The sequence below is a fragment of the Pinus tabuliformis genome, chromosome Q (genome assembly GCF_031772625.1).
Source record: "Pinus tabuliformis cultivar Carrire ecotype Pingquan chromosome Q, CPIR1, whole genome shotgun sequence".
Lineage (NCBI taxonomy): Eukaryota > Viridiplantae > Streptophyta > Pinopsida > Pinales > Pinaceae > Pinus > Pinus tabuliformis.
This window is the reverse complement of record NC_142296.1, coordinates 499387534-499414133: the sequence shown is the minus strand read 5'-3', so window position 1 is coordinate 499414133 and position 26600 is coordinate 499387534. Positions and strand designations below refer to the sequence as shown.

Genomic DNA, 26600 nt, shown 5'->3' with positions numbered 1-26600 from the left:
AAGATCAATGACTAAGATTAAAACTTAATCACTAAAGTAAATAATTTACTTTACCTAAGTTTTTATTTTAGCTCAATAAACCAACATATAATTATGTGCTTTTCCTAAGTTTAACTTTGGCTAAGTTACATCAAAAAATATTCTAAGGTAAAATGTGGACGACTTTTGCATGCCTAGATACAAGGCCTCTACAGAATTACTTCCTCGAGCTACAAACTTTAACACATACAACTTGGTCCAATGCTTTAGTCTTCCCACCACTACACACCCAAACTCATATCAGCTCGGTTGGGTCCAAAAGGAAGACCCTCCTCTTACTATCTCTCAACGTTGTGCTATCAACTTTGCTATTGGCCCTTTTCGAGACACTGCGATATGTGATGTTTCTTCTCTTGATTGTACCAATTTGTTACTAGACATTCCATACCAACAGGTTTGACAAGCTATTTATCATGTTAATGATCACCAATACCACCTGTAGCATAAGGGCTGAATCATAAGGTTCACACCTATGTGCTACTTGACTCATCAATCAACCCAACATCCTATTGGAAAAGCTACTATTAAGAAAGTCAATTTACACCAGTGCATTTCTTTATGTTTGGTTTGCCTGGTCAATTGAGACAGCCTCACCCTTAGGCCATAGCTCCACTACAATTTGCGGATGCCTTCAGCGAACCCACGGGGCTACCTCCAACATACTCTATTGAAAACAAAATCGATCTTATTCCGGGTGTTGTTCTTTAAAAGGGAGGCCACCCTATAACATACTTAAAAAAAAAAAAAAAAGTCTCTCTTCCACTTTGGGTTGCCACGGCCTCCAGCTTTTCTGGAAATCAGAGGCTTCAACAACCCAGATTTAGCAGCTCGATTTTTTCCATATTTAACAACTCTAAGTCCCAATCTAAAGACATTTTGGTAGAAGAAATGCTAGCCAAATATATGAATTTATAGCCATCTATGACACATTCATCGCAATTTCCTAGAAGGCGTTCTGCAAGCATTTCCATAGCTGAGCATGACAAGTATCTTACTAAGCTACTAACTAAATGACAAAAACTCAGTCCTTTTATACAATTTTTGCCACAGTGCCATTGAATGCTAACCCAAGAAATAGTGTGTGTAACTGCCTTATTGGCGAATTCATCTTTTTTAGACAATGATGGGCTTGAACGTGGTAGCATGTTGACTCATGGGCTACTTACCAATCATAAAGGCTGAGCATGTTATATACATCCCCTCATGGTTAGCATGGAGCACCAGGTGGAGGTTCTAGTGGAACTATTGTTAGAAAATATCATAGTTGAAGTTTTAGTTGATAAATATCCAAACTTTAATTTCATTGGACGCTTCCTTCATCCTAGACGCAACTCGCTACAATGAGTTGAAGCTACTACTGAACGTCGAGTTCTACTCAGAGGATAGGGTTCAATTAAAGACCATTCAAGGGTAATTTCAATATCCTTGGAGGCCATGATGAGGGACAAGCCAGGGTATGAGCATCTCAATGAGTCTCTGCACATCCTTGTGGAGGCAGAATTGCCTGCAAATATCATAGATGCTCACTTGCTACACACACGAGATACTAAAAGAATTGTTGAAACCTGTGAATGAGTCACAGGATTCTTTCAAGAAGCAGCAATTAAGAGAGGTGAACATTCTAAATGGTACATTGCGAGAAGATGATTCATCCATAGTTGGTTTAATATCTCCAGTCAACAACAGTAAGTTGGGAATGAAAAGTACAACACGCCAGCAACCATATTCATCATATCTTGTGGGTTGGAAGGGGGACACACCAGTGCACACAAATGGATGACAACAAAAACATTGAAGCACACTTTCTCGGAGTCATCTAACAAGGTGGAGGAATTGCCCGAACGGCTAAAAGTGGTCGGAATCCAGGTAAAAAAATTTCAAAAAATCTTGTAGATGCAGTGTTTGAATTGTGTTTTTGATGGTGGAAGTGGATTCAACACCATCAAAAAAGTCTAGGACACCTAAAATTTTGAAGTTTAACAACTATAACTTAGATTTACAAAAATCCTTGCCGGATTTTCTCTAAATGTGACCAGAATTTCCATAACTTTCTGGGAAACTCCTCCGCCTCGTTAGACTACGTGGACTTTCTCTCCTTGGGTGGAGGGAGGAAGAAGGGAGGTTTTCCACTTTTAAATAGGGAGGAATTGGGCAACCAAGAAATGTTCACCAATCAGAAAAATTTCACTGATTGGGCAACCAAGAAAAAGAGCACTCTTTTCTTAGCAACATCTAAAACTCACAAAGAAGGAATGATCTAAAAACTAATAAAGAGAGAAAAATTCTCAATATATTTACTTTATTTAATAATGTAGTTAATTTTTATCTCATATATTTTATAATTAAATTAATAAAGATAATGTTTGCATTGTTTATAAAATACTCATGTCCCTCTCATAAGAAGATTGTGATATTGTTTTCCAAGATTTTTGTGTTATTCTTTTCTTTTTTAATCCTTTCAGATTTGCATGTAGATAAGTTTCCATTCTCCTTCCTTTGTGGGTTTTGCTTCTTCAAAAAGCTTTTTTGTTTAGTGAAGGGAAAAGTTTATAAGGTTACATATGGGTCACCATCAAAAGTTGGTAGTAATTTGTTCAACAATGCTTGAAACTATAATAAGGTCCCAAAGCATCTAGTAATCCCACCAGTGAATCCCATAATTGCATCAATATTTTCTATCATGCTTTTACTAGTGCAAAGACTTGAAGTCGACTGTTTCTCCTCGGTGGTGTTGGGATGAAATTTTTCAATGGTTGTAGTCTCTGTTGAGTCATTCTTTCCTTTTTGCTTTGACTTTGGATTGTTAACAACTCCACCATATGTGTTATCTCCATCTCTACATGGATAACTTGTTTGTCAAATTCAACTTTGTTCTTTTACCTGAAAATAAGGTCTCTTTACTGCAATATGAAATTAATCCTCTAGTAATCATTTGATATGTAAATTTCCCATCTTATGGTGCCAGGGAATCATTTTCTATGCAAATTCTCCATCTTATGGTGGGAATCATTTTCTATGCAAATTCTCCATCTTACAATGCACCATGTTGGCAAGGGTTTCATCCAATTTTTGGATATCAAAACTCAAATTAATTAGAAATAATATTTTCCAAATTGAAAACAAACGCTTCATAGGGCCATCTAAGACTCATGCAAATGTGTACATTGCTTCTCACCATACAATCTACTCATTATCATCACCAAGTCAATTACAAGTCATTTTAAATGAAGAGTAGGGTAAGCCCCATTGGGATGCTTTTAAAAGTTGTTGTCACCATGTTACTTTATAGGGGCATCTAGGACTCATGCAATTGTGTACATTTCTTCTCACCATACAATCTACTCATTATCATCACCAAGTCAATTATTGGTGGTTTAAAATGAAGAATAAGGTAAGCCCAACTGAGATGCTTTCACAAGTTGTTTTCAACATGTTACTAACTCTTCACAACTTCCATTGGATCTTAGCCACAAATCATAATAGCAATTCTTGGCTAAACCTATATCACTTAAGAACTAGGCAACTTATGGATGGTTAAAAAGAAACATTTGCCATGTAGGAACCAATAAAATTTCTGTATTAGAATATACATGTTTATCCTAGTTTTCAACTTTGCAGATAAGCCATTGTATCATATTTGGACATGGAAAGAGTTTTGTAATGGCATTGACATTGTGTAGTTTTGACATTCAAACCAATTGATTCATTCTGTTATCACTAAGCTAGAAAGAATTGGGTTTCTTCAACCTTTAACCTAGTGTAATTATCTCAAATATTATCAAATCTTCTTAAAACAATTGAAACAGTGAGATTACTAACTCTAATTTCTTGTTGTGTTTTTGTAGGTGAAGAAAAACATGATTACTACTACCATTGGGCATGGAGTCAAACTATAAAGATAGCAAACAACAAAGTTTAATGGAAGCTGAGGCACCAATAGCTTTTAAACTGACACAAATGAACATCTACAGTCATACATAGTATATGAAGGAAATTGGAGTAGTTTAATGAGATTTCCAAGTAATCAAGACACTATGTGAAACTGGAAACAATCTTGATAAAAACCATAAAAGCCATGAAATGAATCTCAGGTACATAAACAAAGTAACTGCAAATTTATATTAAAGGATCAAATATTACAAAAATTTCAGTTCTTCATATTCTTCCTCAACCCTTCTCAACATCGAAAACCTACTTATTTATAGAGAGAAAATCTCTTTACATATCTTGCCACTTGGGCCAAATTTGATCCATCATTCTAGAGACCTACTCCTACTTTTTTTCTAACTAACAGAGTCCTCATAGGGATTTTCTATTTTACAATAGTTGGACTCAACTAGGACTCTACTAGCTTTAAAATCATAACCACTTCTTCTTGATGTAGATAACCGAAGCCCACTGCACGCTAGATTTGCTGAAGTGCCATTAAATCTTCAAACTCTTTGATAGACATCAATTTAATTCCCCTTTATGCTCATTGTCTCAATGAGCTAGCTAATTTGTAGATGTGGCTATTTGTTGACCTCACATGTCGAAAAATAGGATCTCATCATGATGACATGTAAACCCTTTATCATCTGAAATCCACCTGGAGCTTGGATGTCTGATATCAAAAATATTCAGAAAGGCAGAAAAACAGAGTTTTTTCATGATTTCATAGCAAATCAATGTTTTCAGAACTTTCATAGCAAACTTTCGTAGAGACTTTGAAAAACACTCTTAGGCTACACTTTTCTTCCATCTGCTGGTTTTGAGGTCTTTATTGATGTTTATGAGCTAAACATAAGCCTTCATAATGTCATTTTCTAAACTCTAAACCATCCTTAACCCTTATGGAATGATACAACAGTTTCGTAGTAGAAACTCGGCTTCACTATGGACAGTTGCTACAAAAGTTGCAAAATTTTGTTTTTTTCAAGTTTCCATGATTTTAATGCCTCCTTATGACTTCTATTACCATGCTGACTATACATATGGGTGAGTTAACTAAAATAAGTATAGTAAAGACAAAAATTGGAGGGTTTGCCATATCATGGAACAACACTTACTTCAGTAATAATTTTGAGGTTTTTCTTCTTGAGTTCAGCCTGGATCATCTCAGACTGAGTTTCTAGTGCTGTAACTTGTCCTTGTAGGATTTTTTTGTCTGCTTGCAACCAACTATTTCTCCTATACATGTGTTCCAACATTTTGTGTAGAGGCAGAGTTCTTTTAATAATCTTCTTAGACTTGTCTGCAATTTCATCATAAAAGTCTATTTGCTTCAAGACTTCATCTTGGTATGAATTAAACTCAAGCTTGGTCTTGATTACTTCTTGTCTGTCCTCCCTTAACTGCTCTTGTAGGATTTATATTTCACTCTTTTCTTAAACAATCGCCTTGCCCTTCTTTTGTTTTGATGGTTTCTTGGATAACTCTGTTTTTCTCAATGATGCTTCAGGGACCTTCTCAACTTGCTGCATTGATCTTGTGACAAGTTTCCTTGGCCTAAAAATGAAACCCTGCTCTTCTTGAGTAAAATCTAATTTCTTTGCTCTCTTTCTTTTCTTTTTTGTTTCAGTTGGAGTCACTTCTAGAGGTTGCTCATCCAGGCTTTCTTCAATGTCTATGACTTCAAGAATGTCAATCAATATGCTCTTCTTTGCACTATGTTCCTGTTCTTTCTTTTGTCTTCTGGTCCTTCTCCTCTTAGCACTTGTATAAGCTTCAATTATGGGTTGTTGCTCTATCATTGACTGTTGTTCTACTCTAGGCTGCTGCTCTGTTCCAAGCTACTGTTATACTCTAGGTGTTGTAGATTTGGATTTTGGAGTTTTTCTAGAGGGGGTAGTAGCATCTAGTTCATATCCACTTAGGAATAAAAATGTAAGCCAATCCTTATTCAATTTATCCAGCTTTTCAACTACTACCGATTTTAGAAAACCATGATGAAAAACAGAGGTACTACTTGCCTTTGGTTTAGCTTGCACCTTGTCAACCATCTTCCTAAACTTCTGAAGAGGTAAAAAGGAATATCTAAGGGCTGTTTACCTTTGAAGTGAAGCAACAACCTGAAGTGGTATTGGTAGACCATATGAAACCTTCCCTCACATGTAAAATACTTCTGGATAACCATCAGCAACTTGGAATAATATTCTTTGAGATAGGTTCTAGGGATGCTCAATGTCATATCAATCCCTTGATGTTCATCCTTCAAGAATTCATCACAATTATGCAGTTGGAACTTCTGAACCTTAAACCATGTTTCCCTTGACCTTGGGATTTCAGTAGCATGAGCAACATTGTCTAGAGATACAATCAAGCTCATGATCCCCACCTTCGTTCCAACTCCTATGAAATTGAGAGTGAAATCCTTGGTGATTTGTGCATGAAAACCTTGCAACTTTTGATAGAATTGAAGACACCCCATGCTAGCAAATGACTGTATGAAAGTGGGGTCTTTCTCAAGCAGCTTCATGTTTGTGGGCTCATAACATGCCGCATCCCCTCCTTTGTAGTGTTTCTTGGCATCCATGCCTGCTAACACGTTGAGAGTTGCTTGTAAGTTGCTTCCTTTTACCTGCAAACCAAGATGAGAACACCTAGACCTCACCTAAACCACCACTAAACCTGTTTTGACAGCTCAAACCCTAATCTATGACAACAATTGTGCACTTTTTGATAAGAGAAGATGATATAAATGGAAAGGGAGAGGTAAAGGTGATTTAAAAAAGAGTGGAGGACACGAGGATCAAGAGGCATAACAACTTAGTACCTTCGGCATTACGAATAATCATTTTCAACAAAACTGTTATACAACAACAAACTCTCATAGCAAGACAAGTGTCGAAGAGGACTATTTTTCCACAGAAGTGTCAGGAACTTTCGTAGCAAATTTTGGGTTTGTGTAACTGCATTTGGGTCAGACCTCAAAAATATGAAATGATGACCTCAAAAATGGATGGAGTGGTGACCCTTTTTGTTTTGATGACCTTTTTAAACACTGAATGGACCCTATAACAGGTGTCACATAAACCTAAACAATCAAACCCTATCTATAATGACCAAATCAAACTAATTTTTTTTATTTAGGGTTATCATAGATAACACATTCTAAGTTTAGATTTTTGCTTTTGTTAGGTGAACTAGGGGGTGGATTGTTTGTTTATATGCTTCAAACAATGTTCTAAATAGTTTTCTTTCACCAAAACTTTGGTAACGATAATATTTTAGAGACAACTAAATATTTTAGAGAAATATGATTTCACCTTTATTTTTTTTTCATTTCTTATTTTTCATTATAAACATTGTGTTAACAATGAAACTAAACAAAATTTATTGGTGAAATTTCACCACTAATGAAATTAAAGGTTTGGATTTTCCAATAACTAGATTTTTCATGTACAATGGATTTTCTATAATTAACTCCATATATATATAAACATAAAACTAAGTTCAACTATATTTATTAAGTTCAACTATATTTATGACAGAGTAGATAAAAACCATTTTTCTCCCTCGGAAATTTGGTAGGCTGAGCCTCCATTTGCCCATGGTTGCCAACAACAGGTTGCTAGTAATTATTTCACCCTCTATCCTTACTGCAATTTGAAATTATTATTCTGTTAGCTCCCCCTTATATAGTGTGGCCTATAACTTGTGTCACTCACCCTTATATAATGTGGCCTATAACTTGTGTTACTCAGATGCATGCATGACTTTGACGAGGTTACTCTACTTTGTTTTATTATTGTTTATTCATATTTGTTTAAGTGTGCATGTTAAACACGACAGGCAATGGGCATAGAGGCGAGTGTATTGTTCAATGTTCAAGTCTTGAATCTTTGATTTTCAATGTAATCTTTGGATGTCGTTTCATATTTAATATTTAATTTTAGTTGAAAGTATTTGTTCATAGTTCTATGGTTTGTTGGTAAAAAAATGTTTTGTAATTTAAAGACTGCATAGGCAAATGCATGTTTATAATGAATACTAGAATCATTAAAATAGCTAGAATAATGAATGCATATGTTTATGATATTAGTAATTTTAATTTTTATTAAAATTTGTTTTTAAAAATGATGCCAACCTAAGTCGACAATACCCACATTATGCAAATAAAATTGCATGTCACTGGTCCCAAGCCTTAATCACCTGATCCATGGTAAAAACCTTCACAAATAAAGATTTAAGGCCCCTTCATTTAATCTCATGCGGAAACATTTCATTTGACTTTCTATAGTCTAACCCTTCATTAAATTTTCCATCGGGACTTTATACACCCTCATAAACTTTAGTTAATCTATACCCCGTGCATATTAACCAAACCCCACTCTTTAACTTTGGTTATATTCAACTTAACCCATAAAACCTTTATCTGATTTACTTCTATTATAACCTTCGTATGATAGAAATACACATAAAAAAAATGTAAACTTACCTTTTCACCTTTCCTCGGCCTTTGCACATTTATCGATGCTCTCTCATTGCATTCAACCTCCACTGTTGATTTCACTCCATCAGATCAATGGCTGTTGCGTTGTATTTCATTCACACTCCGAAACTCAAATGAACTTAACTCGTGTTGATAAACTTCTTGGGTCCGCTCTTTCCCAAACCTTATCGGCTTCAACCTCTACCGTCGATGTTACCTTTCAAATCCAACGGTTGTTGACTTTCCTGATCAACAAAACAAATCGGTGTTCTTGCACCATTGATCAAAACCCATTTGATCTAACGGTTAACAACGATATCGGGTGAGCTACTTGCACGAGGATTACCCGCTTGATAAAACATTTTCCTCTCTCCTCCGATGTGCTACGTGTCAGTCGATAAATGGAATCAGGTGACTACCCCGAATTACCACTTACAACCTTTTCTCCACCTGATAACCTGCTTTCGCTTATAAACCCACCTTTCTTCCTTGACTAATGCCCGAGCTTATTGGTGCCCAATGACCATATATCTTCGTCGATCAAATGACTGCGACGGCTCCTCCGGATCCCTCTTCCACTAACACTTAAGTTAATCTTCGTCGTTCATTTCTTGACTCCATTCTACGCGACTTAATCCTAGCCACTTATTGCAAACAATCTTGTCCATTGATCTAGCTGATCCAAAGGATCCTATGCATCGACACCTCACTTATTCATTCTTCCCTTTACTTCGTGCCTTTCTCTACTTTGTTTTTATGCCATTTCTCTGTGTTTCTTCCAGGGTTTTGGTCTTTAGTTGTCCTGCATCACAACTTCCTCCTGAGCTTAACTACGCTCGCGCCTTTATGCTTCTTTCACCTTCACTATAACATTAAAGGCTTCCTCCTATACTGTCAATGTGTGTAAAGCCATAACACCTCTCTGTTACTCTTCTCTGTATTTCGCCTCTGATTCTGCACCTGCAACCTATGTTACGTAGAATAACTCAAGATCATACACAATCTATATCTCAATTACTCAATACACACACATGAACTCAAAATCGAGTTGTTTGTATTAATAAACAAGTATTTACATAAGAGTCTCTCTCTCTGGCCTGATATTCTAATCAGTGGCCTCTGTTTTCCTACTTGCCCGTAGGTTTACAATCAAACCTCTAACTCACACCTCTAACTACTAACTAGTAAACTATCTAACTTGACTATGCCTTTTAGGCTTACATTTATACAAAAGGATTCTACAACCAATTCTTGGTTTAGATCCATAAGCTTCTCAACAAAATCCTAAAATCTCTTCCTTATCTCTAAGGATCCTCTCTAATCCACAAAATCATGAACTAACTCCTAATCTAAGTTTTACAACTAATTCTCAAATCTCTCAATCTCTCAACTATCCTAAATATCTCATGTTCTCTAATATTCGAGAACATTTACAAATATGCCTCACTATACTTAATTAAATCCCTATTCTAGCTTCTCTCATTAAAATCACTCAAAACCTTAATAATTACATTAATTCAACACTTAGGAAACCAACTTCCTTAAAACGCAAGACCCCCCTATGTCTACTAAATTACAATGATATTTCTGAGCCGAATGCTCCTGCATCAGACTCCCAAGGTAGAAAACATTCATGATCTCTTGATCATGTGTCTTCATATGTTGATAGAAAACCTCCAGGGCCGCAAACTTTAGTTTGCAGTTGTCTGAAAGCTCTGCACCTTTGCTACTATTGTATGTCTACTGTCTTCTGTTTCATATTCCTCATCTTGTCAATTAGGTTCAAGTTTTGATTGATCATGCTTCCTACTGTCATTTCCCTCATCCTGGATTATTTCATCATCAACTGCCATAATTCTTCAATCTCTGTTTCCAGCACATCCTTGGGCTACTACATACTTTGCCACTTACTTCTACCTCTTTCTCTTTGTTTCAGGTTGTTGCTGTTGTTCACTAACTCTTCAAACTGTTGTTCTTCTCTTTGAAGTTGTTGAATTCTTACTCTTACTCTTACTTTTTCTGTCTCCCTTTCATTCTTACCCTCTTTCATGATTATCTCTTTCTGCATTGAATTCTAACTTTCCAACATTCTCTCTAGCAATTGAACATCTTTGTTTCATGGATTAAATTCTTCCACAGAATCCTCTTCTACCATCTTTACTTGACTGCTCATTTGTGCCAAATTTCCTCTAGCATCTGCAACTAAAACTGCACTCACAAAATAATTATTAAAATAAAAAACATAAGGCCTCAATGCCTCTTCTTCATTTGGCAACACTTCAGTATACTGCTCTGATTTCTCCTATTCTATCAGCACATCAGTATGTTGATTCAACCTCTTTAAATAATTTTCTAAAGAATTCTCTAATGTACTCTCAAGACTATTAGTTAGTCTCCCCTCCACATCATCTGCTCTAATGATGTCCTTCTGCTTTTGTCCACTGTAGTGAACTCCTTCCTCTGCAATCACACTGTCATACACTGAATTTCCCAACAAATAATCCAGCAACTCAATTTCTCTGTGACATTTCATAAGTACTTCATCATTACTTATGACTCCTGCATTTATACACAAATTATCAGTTTGAAAATTACAAGGTTCAACAGTCTCAACTATTGCTTCACATATCAGTTTTTCAGACTGAATTTCATCTCCTTTCACAAGAAATTTTTCCTGTGTTGTCACAACTTCAAACATCAATATATTACTAAATTCTTTCTGCTGCAATAATTCACTGCTTTTCTCATTCAAAAGACATTCTCCATCATTCTTTACTTCAGAGTTTTTATCTTCTGAAAGATACTCTTCCATACTTTTGACAGCTTCAAAATATTGCTCATCCTTTGCAAAACCTGTAATCACATAAAAATTATTAGATTCAACAATATAAGGTTTTACATTCTCCTGCTGGTCTGCATTTGTCCAACAGTTTAGAAAATCATCAATAATTCCTTCTTCTTCACCCAAAAGTTCACCTTGCTCTGGTTCACAAATAGAAACTTCCATTTCCAACTCAGCTTCTCTGAGTTTTCCCATTAACCACTTTACTTGCCTCTGTTGTAACCTTCTCTGTAACTTATGCCACTTTACTAGCTTCTTCTTTAATACCCAACCTAGTCTTTGGTTTTCCTCAAGTATCATCCTTAATACATTGAGTTGTTCTTTCATCTCAGCAATCTCTTTGTCAATTTCCTCTTGACTCATTCTCTTGTCATTTGCCTTGGCATCCTCCTTCTTCACTTTTCTTCTGCTGTGGTTTTCCTCAGAACCTCTGCTATGACTATCAGTAGTCATTTTCTCCTTCTCTATCTTCATGAGCTCCTTACTCACTTACTATGAGCTACATTAAAGCCTCTGCAATAGCAAGTCCTCCCTGCTATGACTTACCTCACCAAGATTTCCTCTGTACTTGGTCTTTTGGCAAGCACTTGGTTCTCTATCTCCGGAACCTCTTTTGAGCAATTCTCTTTGCTCCTTCTAAACTTCAAATCATCTGCACCTTCTAAGAACATAATTGTCCTCTTGTATTTCAATCACTAATGAAATACTTGGTTCTGACCACCTATTCTTTCACTTAGAAACTCTTACCATCCCTTAGCAATTCTACCCACATCCTCTGTGGAATTGCCTTTGTGAGTTGCAACAATACCTCTGTAGTAACAATTCTCCTTCTTGCTACATATGCCTCACTAATCTTCTCTCCTTTGAGCTCAGTCTTTTAGCATTTCTCTGGTTCTTTCCTCTGGAACCAATTGAGCACTTATTGCTCTAGATTGTTGCAATCTTCTCACTTTCTTATGCTACTACCTGTGCACTAATATAAAGACCACAAACTCTCCAATCTTCAAATCAAATTAAAATAAAAACATATCATCTCACCTTCAATATCTCTACATGATCTTGTTCTACCATTCACTTGCACTTTGAATGGATTGTCCTCTGTTTCTTTGCATCTGTAATTTTTCGAATATTCTGCTATACTTTATCTCTGCATGCCTACTATTTGTTAGATTAGAATTTGATCTCTTCTTGCCTACATACACATCTTAAAACATAACTCTGTTCTAAATTCTTTTCAAAGAATTTTTCACACAAAATTTCTTTGTGCTACTTTGATACCAAATGCTTCAACCACAATTCTGCTCCGATACCAAAATGATGCCAGCCTAAGTCGACAATACCCACATTATGCAAATAAAATTGCATGTCACTGGTCCCAAGCCTTAATCACCTGATCCATGGTGAAAACCTTCACAAATAAAGGTTTAAGGCCCCTTCATTTAATCTCATGCAGCAACATTTCATTTGAATTTCTATAATCTAACCCTTAAATATCCTTTCCATCGAGACTTTATACACCCTCATAAACTTTAGTTAATCTATACCCCGCGCATATTAACCAAACCCCACTCTTTAACTTTGGTTATATTCAACTTAACCCATAAAACCTTTATTCGCTTTATTTCTATTATAACCTTCGTATAATAGAAATACACATAAAATACATGTAAACTTACCTTTTCACCTTTCCTTGGCCTTTGCACATTTATCAATTCTCTCTCATCGCATTCAACCTCCACCGTTGATTTCACTCCATCAGATCAACCACTGTTGCGTTTTATTTCATTTACACTCTGGAACTTAAATGAACTTAACTTGCGTTGATAAACTTCTCGGGTCTGCTCTTTGCCAAACCTTATCGGCTTCAACCTTCGCCGTCGATCTTACCTTTCAGATCTGATGGTTGTTGTCTTCCCCGATTAACAAAACAAACTGATGATCTTGCACCATTGATCAAAGCCCATTTGATCTAACGGTTAACAACAATATCAGGTGAGCTACTTGCATGAGGATTACCCACCTGATAAAGTGGCTTTCTCTCTCCTTTGACGTGCTACGTGTCAGTCGATAAATGGAATCGAGTGACAACCCCGAATTACCACTTACAACCTTTTCTCCACCCGATAACCCACTTTCGCATATAAACCCACCTTTCTTCCTTGACTAACGCCCAAGCTTATTGGTGCCTGATGACCATAGACCTTCATCCATCAGACGACTGCGACGGCTCCTCTAGATTCCTCTTTTGCTAACAGTTAAGTTAATCTCCGCCATTCATTTCTTAACTCCATCCTATGCAACTTAATCCTGGCCGCTTATCACAAACAATCTTGTCCGTTGATCTAGCTGATCCAACGGCTCCTATGCATGGACACCTCACTTCTTCGTTCTTCCCTTTACTTCGTGCCTTTCTCTACTTTACTTTTATGCCATTTCTCCATGTTTCTGTGGTTTCCGGTTTCTTCCAGGGTTCTGGTCTTTAGTTTTCCTACATCACAACTTCTTCCTGAGCTTAACTCCGCTCGTGCCTTTATGCTTCTTTCACCTTCACTGTAACATTAAAGGCTTCCACTTATACTATCAATGTGTGTAAAGCCATAACAACTCTCTGTTACTTTTCTCTGTATTTCGCCTCTGATTCTGCACCTGCAATCTATGTTACGCAGAATAACTCAAGATCATACACAATCTATATCTCAATTACTCAATACACACACATGAACTCAAAATCGAGTTGTTTGTATTAATAAACAAATATTTACATAAGAGTCTTTCTCTCTCTGGCCTGATATTCTAATCAGTGGCCTCTATTTTCCTACCTACTCGTAGGTTTACAATCAAACCTCTAACTACTAACCAGCGAACTATCTAACTTGACTATGCCTTTTAGGCTTACATTTATACAAAAGGATTCTACAACCAATTCTGGGTTTAGATCCATAAGCTTCTCAACAAAATCCTAAAATCTCTTCCTTATCTTTAAGGATCCTCTCTAATCCACAAAATCATGAACTAACTCCTAATCTAGGTTTTACAACTAATTCTCAAATCTCTCAATCTCTCAACTATCCTAAATCTCTCATGTTCTCCAACATTCAAGAACATTTATAAATATGCCTCACTATACTTAATTAAATTCCTATTCTAGCTTCTCTCATTAAAATCACTCAAAACCTCAATAATTACATTAATTCAACACTTAGGAAACCAACTTCCTTAAAACACAAGAGCCCCCTATGTCTACTAAAGTACAATGATATTTCTGAGCCGAATGCTCCTGCATCAAATAATAATAATAATTATTTTATCAGTAATTTTATTTTCTTATTAAAATTTATTATTATTATTATTATTTTAATTTTTAAAAGTAAATTGAAAATAATTTAAATATTATTAAAATAAGGAGTTGCTTTTAGTGTGATTTTTTGGACTTTTTGGTTTAGCCGAAAATTTTGATGTGAAATATTGATTTGGGTTATTTAAACTGGTTTTTTGACGATATGTATGGATTGGTTTTTTTGACTATATGTATGGATTCAGCGACCTGAAAAAACCTTAAGGCACTTCGATTGTGCAGGGATTACCCATCAAACTTGTAATTTCAATAAATTCCTCTCAGATTTCAGAGAAACTCTAAATTAAACTAGAAGAACTCACCAAAAATACTTTCAAAAAATCTTATTAAAAACAATTTATTAAAATAAATTTGATAAATTAAAATTTTAACAATGAAAATAAAAAATAAAATAATAGACTAATTTATTACATACATCCGTTTTGTTACATGCATCCATGATGAGCTTTAAAAAAATCTTTAATCAAAATGAAATAGACTAAACAGCTATAATGCTATACTTTGGAGAAGGAAAATGGTGTATTACCTCATATTAAAGAAAGCCTTATGCGAGAAAGTGAAATTATATTTGTCATTATGCTTTACAATTTACTAGGGTTAATACTCTTGCTTCGCGTTTTACAAAGCTTTGTTTTCCACAACCAATTATTCTTATTCTTACTTTTAGTTGACTATTTTTGTCTAGGTTTTATTTTTATGATTTTTATTTTTATATTAAGTTCATTATTTTTGTGTAAGTTTTATTTTTATGATTTTGATAGTCATGTTTATGTAATAGAGTTTTTAGAATTTCAAGTATTTGGAGGTGTTTATTTTATAATATTTGGAATTGATATTTGCTTTATTTAAAATAAAAATATAATATATTTTAAATAAAAAATTATATTGTTTATACAATTGTTTTTTGGTTAGTTTTAATAAAACACATTATAAAATATTAATAATCTTATTTTTAAAGTGATGAGTGATTATTTTATTATTTAATATTTTATTTTTATTTTAAAAATCGTAAATAAAAAAAATATTTTAATATTAAGTAATATAATTTTATATTTATTTCACAAAATAAAATAAAATAAAATAATTATAAGAAGAGTTTTGGCGTAAATTATATGTAGAAAACTTTTGTCGACGCGTTTCAAACCAACAAGTGTGGCTCATCGTCAAGACAATCACACTAATTGGTTCCAAAGGCGTCGACAAAGATTTTCTGCATGTGATTTACGCTGAAACTCTTCTTATAATTGTTATGGATCACAGAAGCCTCAATTCTACAATTAAAATAAAATAATTTAAGAATAATTTTTTTTACTATTTCATTTAAATATATATATTTCAACTTTACTTTAAAATTATAAATAAAAAAATATTTTAATATTAAATAATATAATTTTACATCAACTTAACCAAATAAAATAATTAAAAAAAATATCCTACTTTTACGGGAAAGTCAATCAATCACAACCAAACACTCTTCTTTATTGAGCAAGGCACAAGTCAATCAAGAGATCAAGCTCGGTCAATATGCACCAAACTCTTTTTGTGAAGGTCTTATCTGCTCGCTGCAATAACTCGCTCTTGGTGTGAAGGTATCGCTAACACAGTCATCATTCGCTGCATGCACATAGCTGTCATTCACAACACGCAGTACCTTTTCCCGGGTTCTGGGGGACATCTTTTCCGTCTGTGTTTTTTCTCGGTATCATGCGATGTTGAAATCAACCTGTTCTTTTGACGGCTAAGTCCTTCCCTTTCATCTTGTGACCCACGTGTGTATCAATTTGTTCTTTTCGGACGTCAAGTTTTGTTTTTTTTCTTTTTTAACCTAGTTACGCCCTGTATTTAGGGTAACAAAATATTTTTATATTTAAAAAGTAATTAAAAGTAAGATAATTGAGTTATTTTCTAATAAAATTTCGTAAAAATTTGTTGGAATTGCAAAGTTTAAGTTTTGTAGTTTCCATTATCTAAATGCCAAGGGAATATTTCAATGTTTGAGAAGTAATTAAAAGAAAAATAATCGAGTTACTCTCTAATAAAATCTAGCAAAGATTTGTTGGAATTATAAATTTTAAGTTTTGTAGTCTCCACAATCTAAGTGCCAAGAGGATTTTCAAGGCATTGTATCACTTTAAGCATTAAAAAATGTAATTTAACCAATGAAAAATTACACATGAAATCCATCTTAACATTTATCAAGCACCTAGCGCAATTAAAGCTCTTGGTGTGCAAATGTTTTTCAGAGTTTTGCAGTCTAAAAGTGGTTTCAATATCAAGATTTGATCCCTCTTGGTCTTTAGCAATATGCATAGACTCAAGGTTGAGATTTATTTCAAAAGTAGTTATGACATTTTTTTCCATTTTAATTAAATTGATTTATTAAAAAAAATGTCATATGAACAAGTGTCATATGAAGTGGCTTATGGCTTTTTGGGCATGTGGTATGATAAGCCATAGTATTGTAACACCACCTATTTACAAATCACAAATCTCCATGATAAACTGGGGTTAAATCTCATGGTTAAGAATCTTGTTGCATGTTTTTTTAAATGTATATATGTTTAACTTATATATTAATTCTTTTTGTTAATAATAATAATAATAATAATAATAATAATAATAATAATAACAACTAAAGTTATATTTTAGTTGTTTTATGACTTTTGTTAATTTTAGTAATATGAAATGTATTATGTCTAAATTGTTTTGATGTTCTTTATGGATATTGAGTAAATGTTTTTAGTAAATGACTTTATGAGTTATTAAAATCATGTGACTTAAAGTCACTTTATGAGGTACTTTACTAGTATGTACTTTATATTATAAAAGTTGTTGGGAACAAGTGTCACTTAGAGTGCATTAAGAGGAGTAAATGCAAAATGTAAATGTAAATGGAATGAAATTGAAATGTACATGAATTTGTAATGGAGGGAAAGTAGGAGGGAGATATTTATTTCAGAATATTCCTTGTCCTTTTATTATATATTTTATTGAGTTTAGGGTTAGGGGTGCATATTACGGTTGTCTCTCTTGAGGGTTTTTGCATACGAGAATTTAGAGAGTGAAAAGAATTTTGGAGGCATAGCCTCCCTACTGCCATGTAAGGGATGGCTCGCATATTATGTAAAATTTGTTTATGTTAATGAGGAATCCAGCTTCTAGCTAGTCCCTTTGTGTTTGTAGTAGTTTGTTGTTTAGTTCATTGTCCATTTTTTTGTCAAACATTTGTTTTTATTTGCAACAACACGGTGTCATTTAGTTTGTTGGTCTGTTTTGATGTTCATGTACTTTTGTAGTTATGTTTTGCAACTTTATTTCTTTTGTTGGCCCTCCTAGCTAAAGGGAATTTTTTCTCCAAAAATTTGCACCAACCGGGAAACTCTCGGTTCTCATCTCTAGTCAGGGGGAAACAATGATGGAGAGAAGCCCAAGTGGACAAACTTGTGGTCAAACAGAGGTTATGGGCCTGACCAGCCTGTAACTTTAGGAAGAATGCACAATTATTGACTTCTTTGCTAGAAATTTTATGGGTTCCTAGTGGTTAAAAAAGAAATTTTAATGGCAGCTAGCTCCATGGTAGTCAGGTGGTTGTTTCTATGTTTCCATAGGCTTCTTCCCGTTCTTAGGGCTCTGTGATCCAAGTGGCTCCAGACACATGCAGAAGTCCAAGAGGGCTCAGAAATGGTCAAAATTCAAAGTGGTCGGATTGCTCTCGAACCAGCACTAGATCGAAGTGCTCGTTGCCCTAATTCCAACGATGCGAACGACACTCAAATCCCATCTCATATAAGGATATAGAGTTGGTCAAAGTTTTGGTCAAAGTTGCCATGTGGCCTAGGTTTAATGGTCCTACAAATTGACTAAGTCCGAGACATGGAATCTGGCTCCCGAGAGCGGGTGAAATTGTGGGATGGTTAGTTTGCCTAATAACCCCTAAATCGGAAAGAATCAAATAAATCATTTATAAAAAAATAAATTAATGTATAAAAATAGGGGTGGTGAGTTGCCACCCTCGCCACCCCGACGTGGATCCATATCGTTGTATTAATTTAAAAGTTAATGGGGGGCGGGTTGTCACCCCCGCTACCCCTGCGTGGATCCATATCGTTGTATTAATTTAAAAGCTAATGGGGGGCAGGCTGTCACCCCTGCCACCCCCGGTCCACATAAAACATGATATATATATATATATATATATATATATATATATATATATATATAAAGGTCCGGGTCCGGTTGATTGGGAATCCCGCCCGTAGGGATAAGGGCATCGATGGGGGTCAAACTCGCCCGATTCATGTGGTGAGCCCCCAAGAGGGTGGCCCCAAAAACGTATATGCAAATCAACCAGCTGTTAAAAAATATGTTATGCACTCTATTTTGGAGCGGGCAAGGTTTGAACCCGACCCACCTCCATGCCATCCGCCAACGGAACCAACAGACCACAGGGTGGAACTTTGAGAACTTCGCCACAATTGTATACTTAAACCCAACAGTGGTAGATGCGCCCAACGGGGAACCGACGCCCTTTTCAACGTTTAATATTATTTTATTTGAAGAATGGAACAAAGTTCCGTGCGGGGGAACCACACCCAGGTGGAACCATGATGCAGTTCCAGGAGGCGGAACCTTGACACACTTTTCAAGATGGGGAATATTCTCTTGACATTGAAGATTCCTTGGGAGGTAATTTTTCTCAGTGTTAGAATGTAATCATGTTTACAGTCATTTTTCTCAGATTTTTGTAGGGAACGCAATGGCGAGGTTGGTTTCACCTTTTGAGTAGAAGATTTGTAGATTCCCAGCGGAGGAAAATCTTCGAGAATCTTGAGGGAATCTTTCAGATTCCTTAGAAGTTGAAATTTCCCAGATCTAGAATGCAACCAACTTTATACTCATTCTTCCCAGAATTTTGCGAAGATATCGATGGTGAGATCAGTTTCCTGATTTGAGTTGCAAATCTCCAGTCAACCTAGAGGAGGGAATCTTCAGAGAATCGTAAGGGAATCTAAAAGATTCCTACAGGCCCAGATTTTGTCAGTGTCAGAATTCAAGAAATGGATAGTCGATTTTACACCTCTCAACGACAAAAATTCAGTGGTGTAGTCAGTTTTTTCAGCTGAGCCTTCTATTTTTTGGCCATTTTCCAGATTGGAGTGATGGTGTTAGATTTCAAAGCATGGACAGTCGATTCTATGCCATTCGACGCCACGATTTCGATGGTGCATTCAGATCCAGCAACTAAGTATTATATTCTTCAACCAACATCAAAGTTAAGGTATATGAAGTGTTGTTTTCATGTAATTCTTTGATCATTTTCTGTGAGATGTACTATGTTGTTTTGATTCTTGCTTGATGTATGATGCAAAATCTTTGTGTCTACTTCGTGTGAGATTTATTAATCATGGATTGTTATGTATGTTTTGATTGAGATCCCTTTGTTTCCATGATGGCGTGATACTCATTTTCACAATGGGTGTTTTGGTTGAGATCCCTTTGATGCCATGATGGTGGGATATTCATTATCACCATGTGTAAGATTATGTCATGCTGATAGGAGGCCTATTGTGAGTGATAGTTCCTGTAGTGGAACATCTCGTGGGGAGACTTTGCCACTAATGTAGAGGGAACGTGTCCTTGTATGACAGAAAACATAGTCCATGTACACCTTCACCATTTCCAGCAGTGAATGAAGTGGCCAACACAATCTTGACACCGGGCCCAGAGATGTAGTCCACACTGGACATACTCCGTTATCAATGTCTCTTGTTTATGATTTGTTGATCATCCTTATGTTTCCATTTTCTTAAGCATGCATATATGTTCATTTATTCTCTTATAAAATTCAATTCTAACTACATCACGGAAGCAAAAGATCTTGGTTAATTTGGAAGTCGAGTCAACTCGGATCATGTTTGGTATCAGAGTGGTCTTCGCGTGGATGTGAATTGCGAGTGTGAACAATGGAACATGCAACAATGGAGGATGAAAAAGAGATGTACGAGGCCATGCTCAGAGTGTCCAAAAAGATGGACATAATGTATGAAGCTCTACAAGAAGAGATAGAGGAAAAGCAATGATTGCAGCTTCAGTTGCGAGCCCTGGAAGAACTAAAGCACAACAACTAGAGTCTTCAAGCAGATAACGTTGAATTGAAGATGCTTCTATGACAAGAGAAAGAGGAGAAAAAAAGGCTGCAACTTCAACTACAAGACATGACAGAGGCCTTGGAGGAGTTGAAGCGCAATGAAGACTTATAAAAGCCCTCGTCACCTGTTTCCAAATCGACAGTTGAGGTAAACAGTTGCGATTTTTCTTCAGTTTCATCTTCACATGACACTATTTCTATTGGAAATGTAGAGGTGCCAATTCCAGGAACTGGCATGAAACTCCTTACAAAGATGGGGTACAAAGGAGGAGGACTTCGAGTTAATGGCCAAGGCATTACTCAACGGTTATGCAGAGATCTCAATTCAGAGGATTGGGATACATCAAAGGAGAGAGCTCAAAGGTTTCAGATACTTCCATGATATTGTTGAAAGCACCGAGGAAAGAGAATGATGGGAATACATCACCATCATCCCATGCCAGTGCCCATTGCAGGGAAAGAGCTGAGGCAAGATCTCATTGCCATAATTACACCAGAGGCAACAAGAAAAGGTATAACAAGTCTCAATATTTGAATGTTCATTTCGATTACAATCATGTTGTTAATGATGGACATAAATAATGGCATCGAAAAACATGTACTTTTTGTGGTTTACATAACCATATATTTGCTGAGTGCTGGAAGAGAATGGCAACACGAAAGAGGATGAGGCGTGAAAGGCCTTCTCCATTGCAGAGGAAGAAACATGTTAAGCAGATCTGGAGGAAGAAGACTTATTGTAGTCATTGCGATAGAGGTGGCCATCAAAGAGCCACGTGTTGGAGGCTCCATCTAGAGAAATGCCTTAAAGACAAAGCATCGATGCATGAACTAGTTGAAAAAGTCGTTCGACAAGAAAAACCACCACAAGGGGATGACCCATTCACATTGATAAGTGAAAAATGGTTTCTAGATATGTTAGCTTGTCATGGCCGTGTTTTTGTAAATCATTTGTTGCAATTTAAAATGTAAAAGTGATGATGTGTTTTCCATCACTTGTTAAGCAACAATGATGTCTTGGCCTTGTGTGTTTGATAGCTGGGGTATTGTTTCCATTTTGATGTAAACTTGACCACTGAGTATGTGTTATAAACTCATGGCAAGTATGGGATGCTTGGGTCATTAGTTGGTCTTGTAAATCAAGCATGTAATTTGCAAAAAAATGTACTACAGGGTTGCAGGGGATGCAGGTGTCAGCTCATCGCTTATGGCTCCGAAGGACAAAGGTGAAGGAGAAGGAAGGGTGACTTATAAGACACTTGTGGTGTAGAAAATGTACAAAGAAGTTGCAGATTATTTTCATGCTTTTGGAGGACCAAAAGCTCCTCAGTGGGGAGGATTGATCGAGGTGGCTCTAGACACATGCAAAAGTCCAAGAGGGCTCATAAATGGTCAAAATTCAAAGTGGTCATATTTCTCTCGAACCTACACGATATCGAAGTGCTCATCGCCCTGATTCCAACTGTGAGAACAACACTCAAATCTGAGCTCGTATGAGGGAGATAGAGCTGGTCAAATTTTTGCTCAAAGTTGCCATGTGGGCCAGGTTTAATGGTCCTACAAATTGACCGAGTCCGGGACTTGGAATCTGGCTCCCAAGAGTGGGTGAAATTGTGGGATGGTTAGTTTGCCTAATAATCTCTAAATAGACAAGAATCAAATAAATCGTTTATAAAAAATTGAAATTAATATATAAAAAGAGGGGTGACGGGCTGCCACCTCGCCACCCCCGCGTTGATCCATATCGTTGTATTAATTTAAAAGTTAATGGGGGGCAATCTGTCACCCCCGCCACCCCCATATATATATATATATATATATATATATATAGGGGCCGGGGTCTGGTTGACCGAGAACCCTGCCCCTGGCCCACGACATTTTAAATGCACCAGAGCGCAGGGATAAAGGCGTCGGTGGGGGTTGAACCCACCCGGCCCACGTGGCCGACCCCCAAGCAGGTGGCCCCAAAAACGTATATGCAAATCAACCAGCAGTTAAAAAATAAGTTATGCATTCTATTTTCGAGCGGGCATGGTTTGAACCCAACCCGCCTCCACGCCATCTACCAAAGAAACCAATAGACCACATGGCAGAACTTTGACAACTCCGCCACAAATGTATACTTAAACCCAACAGTTGAAAATGTGCCCAACGAGGAACCAAGCGCTTTTCAACGTTCAATATTATTTTATTTGTGGAACGGAATGGAGTTCCGTGTAGGGGAACCATGCCCAGGTGGAACCATGATGCAGTTCTACGATGCAGAACCTTGACACACTTTTCGAGATGGGGAATATTCTCTTGATACTGAAGATCCCTTGGGAGGTAATTTTTCTCAGTGTCAGAATGTAATCAAGTTTACAACTTTTCTCAGATTTTCAGAGGGAACACAATGGCGAGGTCAGATCCACCTTTTGAGTAGTGGATTTTCAGATTCCCAGCGGAGGAGAATCTTTCAGAATCTTGAGGGAATCTTTTAGATTCCTTGGAGGCTGAAATTTCCCAGATCCAGAATGCAACCAACTTTATACTCATTCGTCTTAGAATTTCGCAAGGATCTCGATGGCGAGATTAGTTTTCTAATTTGAGTTGAAAATCTCCTGTCAACCTAGAGGAAGGAATCTTTGGAGAATCATGAGGGAATCTAAAAGATTCCTACAGGCCTAAATTTTGCTGGTGTCGGAATTCAGGAAAAGGATAGTCGATTTTTCACCTCTCGACGACGAAAATTCAGTGGTGCAGTTAGATTTTTTAGCTGAGCCTTCTAATTTTCGGCCATTTTCCAGATTGGAGCGACGATGTTAGATTTCAAAGCATGGATAGTCGATTCTATGCCATTCGACGCCACAATTTCGATGGTGCATTCAGATCCAGCAGCTGAGTATTCTATTCTTCAACTAGCATCAGAGTTGAGGTATATGAAGTGTTGTTGTCATGTACTTCTTTGATCATTTGCTGTGAGATGTACTATGTTGTTTCGATTCCTGCTTGATGTATGATGTAGAATCTTTGTGTCTATTTCATGTGAGATGTATTCATCATGGATTGTTATGTATGTTTTGATTGAGATCCCTTTGTTTCCATGATGGTAGGATACTCATTGTCACCATGGGTGTTTTGGTTGAGATCCCTTTGATGCCATGATGGTAGGATACTCATTGTCACCATGTGTAAGATTATGTCATGCTGATAGGAGGTCTATTGTGAGTGATAGTTCTTGTAGCGGAACGTCTTGTGGAGAGACTTTGCCACTCATGTAGAGGGAACATGTCCTTGTATGACAGAAAACATAGTCCATGTACATCTTCACCATTTTTAGCACTGAATGAAGCAACCAACACCATATTGACACCGGGTCCGGAGACGTAGTCCACACTGGATGAACTCCGTTATCAATGTCTCTTGTTTATGATTTTTTGATCGCCCTTATATTTCCATTTGCTTAAGCATGCATATACGCTCATTTATTCTCTTATAAAATTCAATTCTAACTACATCAGAAAAGCAAAAGATATTGGTTAAATAGGAAGTCGAATCAACTTGGATCACTCTCGTAGTGTGTTCTTTGTGGAAAGAGAGCCTGCTAAGATGGATGTGGTGGCCATAGGGATTCTACTAAAATCCAGGTTCATTGGAGTGTACAACGTGGGTGCTTTTAATTTACAACACAAATTTAGCAACATGGTTAAATCAAATCACACTCTTGTGGACTATAAGGCATATGACATGTGACACATTGCCAAAATTATTACCCACTCCAAACACAAAGGAGTGCATAGAGTGAACATAGTGTTGCACAGGTGCATGGACATTAGTTCCATAATACCACATAGCGGCAAATGGCGTGATGCGTCAACCATTCCCTCCAAAAGACTTCACAAGGGTAGAGAAATCATATGAGAAGGATGGACTTTCAATGATATAAAGAAACGACAATTTAGAGTTGAGCATGCATGACCCAGTTTTTTAACCTCTATTTGAGTCATTAGAAAAAGAATGGGGCATATTGGAGTTAAGAAGATTGTGGTGATCCGTCTTCAATAAGTTGCTTATTGGCATTGTATTTACTTGACATAAGTTGGTGATTATTTTTACAACTACTTGTGCCAGGGGAGCTGATGCAGGAGCATCTCATATTTAATTTTTATGTAATTATTTAATTGAAGAATCTATGATTTTCTAGAATTAGTGAGTCATTTTAGAATTAATCAAGAGATAGAGAATTTAGGATAGAATTCTAAAATTGTGAGGATAACTCTCAACTTCCACCAAATATCTAGGAGGAATTTTCTCTAGAAGAGACATGAGAGACTTATTTCCTCTAAATAAATAGCCATATAATTATTTGTGATGCTCATGATTTGGAGTGTGATTTACTTTTTATTAAAGTATATATTGATTTATGTTCTGAGCACTGCATCATTTTGGTATCAGAGCCGTATTACAGTTTGACGGAGGAGATGCGTAGTTTATGAAGCGGTTGAGTCTATTGTGGTTTTAATTGTTGTTGAGAGGAGCGCTGTAATGCAGTTTTGCATGCTCTCCTATTCATTCCGCGTGTGAATTTAATGTGTGTAAAACGTTCGGATGATCGTGTTATTTGTTCTGGAAGTTCGTGTTGATTGAGTGCCTTCACAAAATTCATTGTTGGAAGGGTCCGGATTTCCACTTTGCATGGATCGATTTGCTGGTTGATATATTCCACGCAGGGAACAAGTTAAATGAACCCTACGTTAGATCGGACGGGGTTGCACCAAGACAGATCCGATCGTAAGGTTGTGTATTCATATATACCTATGGCTGTCAGAGAATTTGAATGAATGTGATGCAGATATGATCGCTAGCTCGTTGGCAGAGTTGAGGAGTGGTAAATGTTGTTGTTGGTTGAGAACATTCTTATGGTGACTGCGCCAGTGGAAAACATTTATCTTTACTGCGAGTACGACCCCATATCTTCCAAGTGAGGAAGTCGAAGGGATCCCCAACCATAAAGACGTAAGGTGATGCGTTCCTGTAAGTGTGCAAAAAAGGAGGCGTTTTGTGGCCAATACTCAATTTCTCCAGAGCATAAACATTTTGTTGGTCTGCTCGTTGTTATTTCCAGGGATGGGTCATGTAGCTTGTTGACATATATATGATTGACCATGCCACGAACTAGTGATAGGTAGAGGTTATTGATTTTTTGCATTGGTTTAGGATGCTTGATTTTAACGTAAATAATGTATGTAGATGCAAGATTATAATGCAACGTTGGAGGCCTTAATATTTAATAGATTGAAGTGTAACTTTGCTGTAAGGACGTAGTGCAGCGTTGGCATATTGGTTTGATGGCGTTTGTGAAATATTGACCAAGCACTATTGTTGCGTAAAAAACAAAATAATAATAAATATATGCACCATAAATAATTTGGTATTTGAAAGGGGCATTTTAAAACAAAGTATTTTTGTAAAAAAATTAATTTTATTTTGTTCTGGATTATTATATTTTATTTCCATTAAGATAGCCCATAGAGCTAGAGGAGCCAGGGGAGCGGGAATTGATCCAGGAACACTAGCTGCGAATCAAGTTCTGCTTGATGAAGTAAGACATAGTAGAACCAGATTGGATGCATTAGAAACAACATGTCAAAGAGATGTTGACATTGGTGATATCAGTGAAGCAGACAAAAGATCAAAAGAAGAAGCTGAAGAAAAAAATCTAGAAGAGAAGATGGTCAAGATGATCGTGGGAATAAGTTCCAAGAAAATATTGGACGTGCCTATGTATGAAGGCAGTTTAAATCCTGAAGAATTGATCGATTAG

General features: G+C 36.4%; 1 pseudogene; it reads left to right on the top strand.

Moving 5' to 3' along the window:
* The first annotated feature begins 960 nt into the window (after positions 1-960).
* On the top strand, positions 961-26600 carry LOC149220342 (KH domain-containing protein At5g56140 pseudogene; annotated as a pseudogene).